Source organism: Pocillopora damicornis, chromosome 3 (assembly GCF_964200805.1).
Source record: "Pocillopora damicornis chromosome 3, jaPocDami1.2, whole genome shotgun sequence".
Taxonomy (NCBI): Eukaryota; Metazoa; Cnidaria; class Anthozoa; order Scleractinia; family Pocilloporidae; genus Pocillopora; species Pocillopora damicornis.
The window spans coordinates 18,143,701-18,156,228 of record NC_142672.1 but is presented as its reverse complement, the minus strand read 5'-3'; the positions used below and the strand labels follow the sequence as shown (position 1 = coordinate 18,156,228).

The following is a 12,528-nucleotide window of genomic DNA, read 5'->3' as shown; positions in this document are numbered from 1 at the left end:
AAGCGTTAAAGGATGGAAAACATGAAGATAAATTTTGATTTTTTAAAATCTATCATACGAGAAAAAAACAGCAATCGTCGTAAAGAAAATATCTTCAAAGCAAGTAAATATCAAATAAATGCTGCCAATGAATGGACCATGAACATGTTAAAGAAGAGAACCCCGTTATAACCACTGACTGTGGCCAAACTTAAAAAATATAGCAACGTGTTACGGGAAGTGGCGAAGTGAGCCAACTCGTTAAAAAAGTGTTGCATGACATTGGCCAGTCAAACAGGTGGTGCCTTTTAGCGTGGAATGAATGAGGCTTTCTGTCAGTGTATAAAATGACTGGCGTGCAAGAGGGTATAGAGGACGTGGACTCTGGTATAAAGTTTCTCTTGGAATTTAGCGACAGTAAAGACACTCGACAAGGACCTCAGTGTACTTGGATACAAGTGTTGCGCTGGTTGCGTATACGCGTGATTGTACCTCTACTAAAATTATGGAAAAGATGTTGATGGTGAAACCTGAAGAATTTTGGGCATTGGTGGATTATTATAAGGGAAAAATTACCAAGAGTACCTTGTTAGATAAAGCAGCACGTCTGACCATGGAAGCGCAGCTTCTCTTACAAGATCCTACAACACATGCAGGTTTAAAAGAACCGGTGGTCAAACAATTATTGATGAAAGAGCAAAATTGACCAATAATTGAGGCATTGACCAATAATTGAGGCATATGTTAGATTCGATACAAGATGGTCTCATGAAAGAACTGATTCGTTCTATAAATACCAAAGGCCAGCCTATCACACCTCATATGAGGCAAGAACCTAAGGAGGAACCTATCACACCAGCCAAACCGGGCACTTCTAAGAAACCCTTTTCTTGGAAAAGTTTAAAGGGTTTACCCTCAACATCTATCCTTACTAGAAAACGCTTGTTACCTTCCACACCTCTACAACCCTCTACTTCAAGAAAAAGAAGGTGGCAACCCCTTTAAAGTCACCCACTCCTATGAAGAAAAAGTGAAAGACGGAAACGGAACAGTTAAAAGCTTTTAGTAACTAGGAGACTTGGGAAAAACGAGGTTGGGATCCTTACCAAGCATTTCAAGACAATGAAATGCCCAAAACGAGCAAGGGCAAAGGCAAGGGGAAGAACTGTAAAGAGTAGAAGATGGCAAACAGGAGGCACCTTTGATATACAGAAATGGATTTCCAAGATGGGTGTGAAGTTTCATTGGCTAGGGTATCAATACAAGGGGCCCGGTACCAAATTAACCAAATGGTTGAAACGCAGAGATCCTGAGATTAATAGACTCGATAACTTAGCTAAACAGCATGATATCGATTATGGTAAAAAATCTAGCAAACACGTCGCAGATCATAAGATGATTGCTGATACTGATAGATTTACAGGTAGAAAAACCATGACAGAACGTATTGTCAAACGTATCATGCAAGCTAAACTCAAAGCTAAATTGTAATTTCAGTAAGTATTAAATGCAATAAAAGTTGTGAAACTGCCATCATTTGGAGCTGTGTCGTTGCTTGAAAACATGTCAAGTTTTTACCTTACCTTACCGAAAGTCTCTACGTCTATTCCTCTTTGGGAGCACCTGTGGTCATTAGGACCCAAATAACACATTTGATACCACACACCCCTTATCAACCCAAGTTGGGTGGAAGTTTTTTCTATGCACCACCCCAAATTCATTATTTAGCCTTACGCAACAATCATTAAGATGTGATGTAAACTCAAATGAGCGAGTCTGACACAAACGAGTTGACTTGGGTTGATGACAGTGCTTCCATAGTAACACTTCATTTTCGCAGAGTACGATCACGAGTGATTTTTACTTGCCGTTACCTTGCAATGATGGAAGTATCAAGTATTTTCCAAACTACAAAAACAATTAATGGAAAAATAGATTGGAGAAACGTATAGATTTGGAAGATGAATGTGAAGTAGGCTTAAGCAGCATCTCTTTACCTCACAAGTTGCTTTTACTACCTTACCTGGAAGCACTCTCAGATGATGCTTTTATGATAAGAACAAAACAAGTCGTGTACAGTACAACCAGTAAAACAGTCGACACCTTGACCATGAATGTGTATTATCGGGATACAAAATACTGGCGTATGGAAACTGCCTACTAAGCATTTACCTGGAAAAGAACAAATGCAATTTGAAGTCACCTACAATGATGCACGTGAAATGGTCACGGTGTCTACTGATACCATCGATGCTACAAAGGTTCCCCATGCTACCATGCGAGATTCTGTATAAGTGTTTATACAGGAGGATCTATGCACCTTGTTTAGTTGGGTGGAAGATGTGACGTATTCCTCGGTAAATACAGTCAAAAATGGCCCGAACCTTGTGACAAAAAAACAGGGAACTAAATACACAGATGCTATAGATAATGCCCTGTTCTATTGTAGAAGATGGCAACTCAGTCAATGGACATTGGCAGTGGATTCTACTCCTGTTCCTGGTGTAATAATCTGGATGCATGAATTAAACTGGATCTTTATCAATACAAAATGGTGCACCTACAAGAATGGTAGTGTGCCTCGCACACTTTATCTCTATTCCTCCATATGCGATCCTGTACACATGGGGGATCAGATGACTGATTTGTTTCGTCAAATTCATCACCAACCTATGTTAGCAGGGCAAGATTACCAAGAACTGTGTCAAATTCACTACATTCAATTACGTAACAATCACATTGATGACGTGGAAACCCAGATAAGTAAATCAGAAAACAGCTCACTAGCACAGTTTGCTACAGACAGTTCTAGTATTTTAACACTCCATCTTCACAGTGTACAATCATAAGTGACATAGAAAAAGTAGGAGTGGCCAGAGGCCACCCTTCTGAAAGAGAGGAGAGGCCCGGAAGAAAGGAGAGGCACAGAAGAAAGGGGGAGGACAATAGGATGATCCAAGAAGTACAAAGTATAATAAATGAGATGGATCAAAAAGAACTCAATTTCTTAAAAAATGGAACGATAATTTAACGTGAGAGTTCAAGTGTTGGTCTATGTCAATTGTGTTTAAGACGTCGAGGAGAGGTGATGTTAGCCAAATGGAGATGCTATTACACGAGTCAAACAGATCTATTTTCTGGATTAAGCGTCATTGATGTTTGAGGGGATTCAAGCATTACACACACTCTCTCACAAAAAACCATGTTAAATAGTTAAGAAAACTGTCACTTAAATGAAAGTGAAAAAATGGTTTTCTTTTTAAAACAGCAGCCTATTCATATTTCTTAGATCGGTCTCTTCCATGCTTTCAAATCCGTAGGATTTGAACAAGTAGGTCTTGTCTGAAGCTCTTTTATCAAACACCAGGCCATACTTTTTGACTTGAGTTTCCGTCCTTATCCATTTGGTTTTCACATCCCTGATAAATTTAGGTTGAGCCACCATCGTGTTTCTTCGTTCTTCTAAAGGGTTTCTGATTTCGTTCAGAATGTTTTGTTTCATGACTTGATAGTTTAACTGTTCCCTGCCCTCTCATGTTCATTGAGAATCCTTTTACTTTGCATTCTACCTTGCCCTTCCTGGTTGTGTAGTCATAATTCTTGCCTCCTGCTGAAATAAACTCTACAATATACATGTAGTCGTCTTCATCCAACTCATTTGTCATTTGCCCCAGATAGTCTCCTAATTCAATTTCTACTAGACTGGGTTTCCAGGAATGGATGAAAGAGTCGGTATCATAATTCAAGACTATGTTGTCTAATTTCTCAAGGGATTCATAGAGCTTCAATGGTGCTTGGCAGTTCGTAAAGGCTGCTATGAAGATGTTGTTTTTAACCCTTTGGCAGCATCTTCATCTATTTTCCTGTACGCCACTTCTACCACTTCTGAATTGAGGAATCATATGTCACTGATCTCTACTATCTTATTATGGACCACATCCAATAACTGGTAGGCTTTGGTGTACTTTTACAGTTGCAATTTGTTGACTTGCTCCCCAAACTTTCCTCAGAAACTGTTTAGCATCAATTTGGCGGTTACCTTTCTCCCTAGATTCTTTTCGATCTTTTCCAAATCCAATGCAATACCTTCTCGCTTGTTATACAATCTCACATACTCTCATTTCTTTTCATCTGTATCTGCCCACCTCAGATACAGTCAGTCAGCTACTTTCTTGCTTCAACTTTAACCATGTGTTTACATATCCTTCAAATAACCCCGTTTGTGATTCTGGAAAATGCCACACCTCATGTATACGTATGAGCCGATAGCCCATGGCCAACACCTTCATGATTTCTGGGGAGCACCACGTACCAGTGAGCATTCTTTCTTCATCACTATGATGACAGTATTAAAATCGTTCTGTACAATCCTTTCCATAAAAATCAAAGAATGGATCACCGTCTTCAGTAGTTTGCGTGCATATCAAGATAGGGTGATGATGACCCAATTCGCCCACTGTCACTTCAAAATCCGCATAGATGAATTAGGTATGCTCTTCATAGGTAGACACCACATGATTTGGAGGGAATTTCTGCAGGTTTTTCTTGTAGAATTCTAGATGCTTTTTATATATATTATATATTTTATAGATGTTCTTCTTTTTCTTTTTAGGCATGTCTTCTTCACCGATGGGTTGAATGTAACATTGGTGTTTTGTAAGATCGACGATTTCTTTCCATGAAGGGCATTTCGCATGGTAGCATTCATGTGAGGTGGAGGACACTTCTACCTGCTTGAAACACAGGGCATATCTGAAGTTTGTTACGACATCAATATCTATATGATGCTCGTGACATGCTCTGTTGTAGAATTTCTTGTAACAATTCAAACAGGGTAGCAAGGGATAAAGATTCTTTGCTTTTGGGCAAATTCACCAAAAGGGACGCTGGTATCTTTACGAAGATTTTGGGCCAACTGTTTCAGATACCTGTCTTGATATTTTCTACAATTTTCCAGATGATTCCATTCTTCTTTACCATCATCCTTGTGTATCCAGGTCTATGTGTAGATGATGGCCATAGCCAAGCAGAAGTCGTTGTTGTAATTTTGTACGTGTAAGACCAAAGCTCTTTTTTCTAGCACTTCTGAAATACACAATCTGCCCAACCAATTTTTGTATTTACCTCCTTTGAGGGTGTGGCAATTGTCATCAGATCTACCGTGAATGTCATGTTGACTGCTAAACTTTCGCCAGAGTCTAGTTTGTTTGCCAACCCCGCCAAATTTGTTTTAAAGCAATTACTGCTGTTCATCACTTCACTCACTTCATAGGTGGCTGATTGATGCACGTGTGGATGTGCATCAGACATCACATTGAAATTAAATGTGATAAGGTTGGGTGTTTACTTCGGCCAATTGCGTGCGTATAGATCAGCCCAAGGCATCTGTCAGTTCTTCAACTAAATTATCGTGACAATCTGGATCACGAGTTTGTGCGAGTTTCGCTTGGTAACGTTGTTGTTTAGTCACGTTCTTTTTCCATTTAGCCAAGGGTCCTGCTTTTTGAAATTGAAATTCAAATAATGGATGGTGACTACTGCCATTTTGTTGCCTGATTTCTAAAGCCTCTTCTTGGTATTGGTCTAATTCATTCCCCAAGGAACATAATTGGTGACGTAATCATCCTCTTCTCGATCCAAAGGGTCCACAAAACGCTATTAATAATTCGTCCTCCAATCCTCTGTATCTTGATATTTTTGTTTCTTCGACATTCTCTCTCTCTCACTCCCTACTAATACAAATGATGTGAGAGCATGCCTTGTATATATAACATGGTGACTATGAGTCAGCAAAAATGTTTAAACTCAGCATTCAAAAAATGTATGACTCAGCATTCCAGGATTAAACGTGGAAGAAGATGGTGAAGCCTACGAATGTTTTATCTGCTTAGAACCGATTTCAATAAACTTCCATAACGTGACAGCCATGCCATGCTGTTTGAGACGTATCCACTGAGCATGTTATTAAAGTCATGTGAGAACTGCAACCACATGTGGTACCTGCAGCCAACCGTTACAAGTACAAAATGTTGAAGAAGGACCAGAGGTTGAAGTGAATAGAATGGAGGTCGATGGAGTGGACGAGGAAGGTGCTGTGGATGGGGAGCACTTGAAAGAAATGTAACACAAACAAGCAATTGCAGATTTAGAGGCCCTCTTACAGCCGGGCGCCTTGGAAAACAGAATTCTAGACGTAAGTCTGATGTTTTTCTTTGTTATTCATACGTCATTCATACACCACACTAAAAGAAGATTTTTTTCTATTCATTTTTAGATGGGAGATGTATTTAAGGCACCCTGTTTCATTTATTTCATGAATCTATGTGTTTTTATTTTAACCCAAAGTTATGTTCTGCATGAAAGAAGTACTTTTATTTTATACGTCTTAGGAAGTGTCTTAGAGAGTCTAAGATTGTATTTAGTTAGACATACACGTTTTGTGATTCGTGTCGCCTTTAATCATGCATTTAGTCTTAGTTTTGAACAAGCACATCGTTTATACCCGCACACCAATTGTTTTTTCATGTTGTTATCATAAACAGTGTATTACATTACCACTCAAGAGAACTTGCTAGACATAGTAATTTATTTATGGACCTCTGATTGTTTTCATTTTAGATACCCGAAGAATCCATTTCTTCTTTACTAGTTCAATTTCCTATCATTTGGATCACCACACACTATATACTACACGCCTTAAAGTTAGCACTCAACCGCCCACTACCTTGCTGTTATTTTAGAATCAAAGTCTGTTTTGCCTATGCTTTTTCGGTAAGATTACATTTACGCACATCTGAATGCCAGTTGTTTTAAATTCCAAGACAGTTGTGGCATCATTACTTACATGTACATATTGTACCTGCGTTTACGTTACCATTTTTAGAATTTCCTCCTTCCTCTTCATAGAACTCCTATGCACTTAATTAGAGAATTTGTAAGCACAAATTATTTTAATGTACATTTATATGGTGTTTCTCGTTAATAGAGAGACACGAGTTACAGATACCCTCTACCAATTTTTTCATCACTTAAAATTTGAATTGTGCTTTTTAGATCTTAGTGATTTCTTAGTTGTGTATATTGAAGATGTAGATTTCTTACATACAGTCTTAAGTATTTATAATATTTCTACTATTATCACTTGTTTTATTCATTTAAACGAGGTTCCGTGATTTCAATGGACAGTCACTATGTATTCATATCAAAACCGCGAAATTCGTTTTTTCAAATGCTAATTATTTTTTTTCTCCTTTATTGATATGCTGCTTCTCTTTCGTAGAGAGAGGCTGGTCTCACACACGCCATCTACCGGTTTTTAGTGAACTTAAATTTAAATTAAGAATTCTAGATCGTAGAAATTTAGCTATTTATTTTGAAGGTAGTTTGTCTTGAAAATAGAGTCTTATCCGTGTTGGATATTTCTGTGATTGCTCATTATTTTAGTCAATTTAAATTGGTTACCAGGGTTTCATTGGACAACTATTATGTGATCTGATATTAACCACGAGATTTGCTTTTTTACATTATAGATGTGCTTCCCTGCAGATGATATTCAAGAGTTTTTCCTTTACTTATACGTCTTTTTATATATGGAGCCTGATTGTGAGATTACTGTTTTATTTAACCAATTCGCTTTTACTTCTGGAGAGATTAACATGGATTGGATCCAATGCGAACAGACGATTATATAATTTAACACATTTTTATAGGTCCATACTTAAATTAAATAAACTTTAGTTCAAGGCAATACATTTGTGTTTCTCTCTTCATCTGTAATCTAATTCGTGGTAAGCCAACATAAATCCATCGGCTACTTCTCAATCCAGATCGTATAATAACTGTACAGAAACAGGTGGGGTACTGTTACTCTGTGATCTGACAGTAGAAATGGTCTCGTCTGTTTTTACTTTGAAGCTCATACCAAGGAGGCGAATATTTTACATGTCATAGCCTCTATCTCACCCATCAATTGAGGTAGACTTTTCTCACCATGTCTCCACGTGTCATAGGTTTTCATGACATCCTCAAAAGGATACCCGTTTTCTTGAATCCTCTGTCCCAATCGGACGTAATCAAACCAATGAGCTGTTTATGTGCTCCCACGGGGGATGCATAATGTTTGACTTTCTCCTGAATAGATTCACTGATGAGTTCTTCTCAAAACCACTCATACTTTTCACGGCTTCTAGGATCCCCATAATACCATTTAGGTAACACGTCTGCATGTTTAAAGACTGCACGCAACATGTTTAAAAACATCCAGATGTCATCGTAATATTGAACGCCTGCGATGATGCGATACCTCAATTCTTCAATAGGACTTTCTTCAAATACTAAAATCTGATGTAATATCTGATGTAATAAGACCCGTGCGCAACCTGTCTTATTATTACCATCCAAATTAAATTTGTATTTGTGGTGTGGGCTGTCATAACTACGTTTACACAACTCTATCATGCTCTCTGTATCTTCATAGCAAGCCATCGTGACTCAAAAACGAGACTAGAACTTGGTATCACACATTTTTATTTACCTGTCTGGAATTACTCGGCCTAGTTGTCATTGTATCTAGTTGCATTTTTTACTTTTTTACGCAAATCCAATTTAGTACCAGACAACCCACGGCGAATTTATCCCAAGGTCATCACTAGGGCAAGTTTGGCTTTTACACCTGTGGGCGCTAACATCCATGTCTCCGCTACCAAGACCATTCAGTGTCAGCAACGTTCTCTAGATTTGCCCATCCCCAGGGTCCCTGGGTCTCGTCTTTGCCCCATTTTCACTCTTCGTTGCCATTTATCCCTAAATCCCGGGCCAGTTTCTGCTCCCCTTTTTTCCGTTATATCGGGGTCTGGTCTACAACCAATTACTTACAAGCAATTTTGCGCCTTTCTTTCTCGGGTTATTTCTAGTCTCCAATTAGATCCCTCTAAATTTTCTCCTCATACATGTAGTTTTCGACGGGGCGGGGCTACTTTTGCCTTTGACTGTCATATTCCCTCGGAAATCATCAAATTGCAGGGCGATTGGCAAAGCGACGCATATCTCGTGTATCTAGAATTATCTCAGCGGCAGAAACAGCGCATGGGTCAAGCTATGGCGGACAAGCTCAGACTATGTTTCCAGAATAATGAATTATTGATAGATTTCCATTCTTTTTTTTTTCCCATTTATAACCTTTTCGTATTCTCCTCAATCACCTCACTCTCCCTTTTTCTACACTCCAGTTTGGGCACTTTGGCGTTCTTGTTTATTGTCCAGTATTTTGTCAGGCAGTTCTCGCACTGTGCAATAAACTCATTTTGCCCAAACTGTTGTGTCGTCTTGGTAACACGGGTGATTGAGTAATCATTGATTAATGATGGTTAATTAACTAGTGATAGAGATATCGAATTTCCTTTATAATCTAGTGCGTGGCCTAGCGTCTCATCTTTTGTCAGATCCAGAGACGAGGCGTAATCTCTTCCCACCACTCCCACCCTTAAACAATGTATTTTTTTTTATTAGTTTTTTCTTCTTAGTTGCATTCTTGTTTATTGTCCAGTATTTTGTCAGGCAGTTCTCGCACTGTGCAATAAACTCATTTTGCCCAAACTGTTGTGTCGTCTTGGTAACGCGGGTGATTGAGTAATCATTGATTAATGATGGTTAATTAACTAGCGATAGAGATATCGAATTTCCTTTATACTCTAGTGCGTGGCCTAGCGTCTCATCTTTTGTCAGATCCGGAGACGAGGCGTAATCTCTTCCCACCACTCCCACCCTTCACTCTCACTTTTTCTACACTCCAGTTTGGGCACTTTGGCATTCTTGTTTATTGTCCAGTATTTTGTCAGGCAGTTCTCGCACTGTGCAATAAACTCATTTTGCCTAAACTGTTGTGTCGTCTTGGTAACACGGGCAATTGAGTAATCATTGATTAATGATGGTTAATTAACTAGCGATAGAGATATCGAATTTCCTTTATAATCTAGTGCACCATCTTTTTTAGATTTAGGGGGAGATACTTGTCAAGGCGAATAGCTTATCCTTCTAATGGTAGTTTCAATCCCTTCATTATTTCAAGCAAAGAAGCACAGATTATGGATGGAACATAAATTCAGAAGCTACTAAAGTCTTGAAAGAGAAACACAATGCAATATGTGAAGCACTGATAGTATTTGTACATACATGTATGAAGGGTCAAATGTAAGAGATCACTTTCCTAATTACTGTTTGACCAATGTAGGGAGATTTTCTTGTGCAGTTGATTGCTCTCTTGAGCTATGTAATTTTCGCAAAGGGAAACAAATCCATTCATTTTTCGGATTTTTGAAGGTACATTTCCCTTCTCTGGCAGCATTTCAGAATCCTGGATCATTTCTCGCCCTTCTAAATCAAACAAGTCTTCACCTTGAATAGTTATTTCAGCTTTCAACAAGAGATGTCCAGAAAAGTCAAGGTAAAATGGACAAAGCAAATGAACAAGGATATCATGGAATGCAAAAGACAAGCAAAGGATTTAACTTCTTCACAGAATCTGCCTTGTACCACAATGGCAGAAGGAAAGGCTACATTGAAATTATGAAAGAACTATGGGACGAGAAAGGTTATGGACACCTTGAGTTGAAAAGTCAAAACTTATGAGATCAGGCATTGAGGCTGGGAAAAAATGGAACTTGATGAGAGTGCTCGGGCAGGGGATTCTAATGCAAATACTTCATATATTGCTGCAACTCATGGCCACGGTTCTAGTTGGGAATTTGGGGAGAGCGAGAATCAAAATATTATTGGTCACCAATGCGAAAATTCTACTATTTCAATGCCACTCAGCAACTTAAATTTACATATGTATGCCACACGGTTCCTAGAAGACGGAAGTGCTAATGATCTTGTGAGTGTCGAAAGCCCACCCCAAGATCATTTTGAGATGCCAGGGTGTTTACCTGATTATGAACCTGTGAGTATGCCTTCAAGTGTTTATTGGGGACACAAAAATGACGGAGTGGAACTTTGGCTAAATACAACATCTATTGCCAATGCGTACGATGAAGTGATGACCTAGTGGAAAAACACCTTTCTAGTCCCATATGGGAAAATTGGTCATGATTTTATTGACCAAGAAGCCAAGCAAATAAATGACTGGAACACTAGATCGGGAATGCAACATATAGCTCTAACAGCAGCCATTGTTCTTTTGGCTTTAGTGCTGCAAAAACCTAGTCAAGGTTCAAAAGTGAAAGATCATCAAGAGTGCTTGTCAAGAAGGTTAGCTCTATGGAAAGAGGGCGAGATAGACACACTCCTACGCAGAGGATGAGTGATACAAAAGCGCCTCCCAAAGCCTCGAAGAAATGATCCACCCAATAAAGCTAAGATGTTCGCAAAACTGGTGTTGGAGGGTCAGATAAATTCCACTCTTCAGTACCTTAGTGAACAGGACTCTGGGGGGCATTCTTCCACCTACTGATGATGTAATGATCCAACTTCAGGCTAAACATCCAAGTGCACAGAGAGCCCAGCTAGGATCCCTGGTCTTTGGCCCAATCATAGATATCCCTCATATTATCTATCACCAAATAAATGGAGAAATGATAAAAGAAGTGGCACTTAAGAAAAAGGGTTCTGGATGCAAATGGTTTTAGAAGAATGCTCGCTAGCAAGTCCTTTAAGAAGTCCAGTGCAAGTCTTTGCGACACCATAGCCATGCTTCCCAAGAGACTTTGTTCAGAGCTTGTTCATCCTACTACAATTGAACCAATTTTGGCACGTTGATTGATTCCACTTGACAAGAGCAATGGTGAGGTGTGACCGATCGGAGTCGGAGAGGTGGTGAGGAGAATAATCACCAAGTGTGTAACAAGGGTGACAAAGCAGGATATTATTGAGGCCAGTGGCCTAATACAAGTGTGTGCGGGTCTGTAGAGTGGACCTGAGGCAGCCATTCACGCCATGCACGGTGTACTTGATGCTGACAATGCAGATGCCATGTTATTAATTGATGCATCGAATGCTTTTAATTTATTGAACAGGGCTTCTGCCTTGCATAATGTTGCTGTTCTTTGTCCTAGTTTAGCCACATACGTCACCAACACCTATAGGGCTCCTGCGTGCCACTTTGTCATGGGCAGTAAAGAACTGAAATCTACAGAGGGCACTACACAGGGTAACCCCTTAGCAATGAGCTTCTATGCTATAAGCCTTCAGCCTTTAATCACCCATCTCAATCTATCCAGCAACGCAAAGCAATGCTGGTACGCTGATGACATAACATGCGCTGGTTCGCTCAAAGAGCTAAGGAAGTGGTAGGATGGGCTCAATGAAATGGGACCTAGCCTGGGGTATTACCCAAATGCTAAGAAATGCTGGTTGGTAACCAAACCAGAAAAGGAGAATGAAGGGATGGAAGTAGTTAGTGACAAGGCAATAAAAATATTGACTCAAGGCCAAAAACATCTGTGTGCCATGCTAAGTTCTAGAACTTACCTAGAGGAGTACATGAGAGGGAAGGTAGAGGACTAGGTCGAGCAAGTGGCAAATTCGCAGAATTCGCTGCAGCAAATCCATAAG

The 12,528-nt window shown here is 39.4% G+C and overlaps 2 pseudogenes across 1 annotated transcript in view; both read left to right on the top strand.

Annotated features, from left to right (window-relative positions):
• The first annotated feature begins 326 nt into the window (after positions 1-326).
• LOC149048614 (uncharacterized) overlaps positions 327-12,528 on the top strand; it is a 15,532-nt pseudogene continuing 3,330 nt past the window's right edge. Inside the window, exons 1-2 of the transcript XR_016184734.1 lie at positions 327-423; positions 8,456-9,469. The product of XR_016184734.1 is annotated as an uncharacterized LOC149048614 (transcript). The remainder of the gene's footprint in view (positions 424-8,455; positions 9,470-12,528) is intronic.
• Positions 10,901-12,528, top strand: part of LOC149048616 (uncharacterized) — a 1,888-nt pseudogene continuing 260 nt past the window's right edge.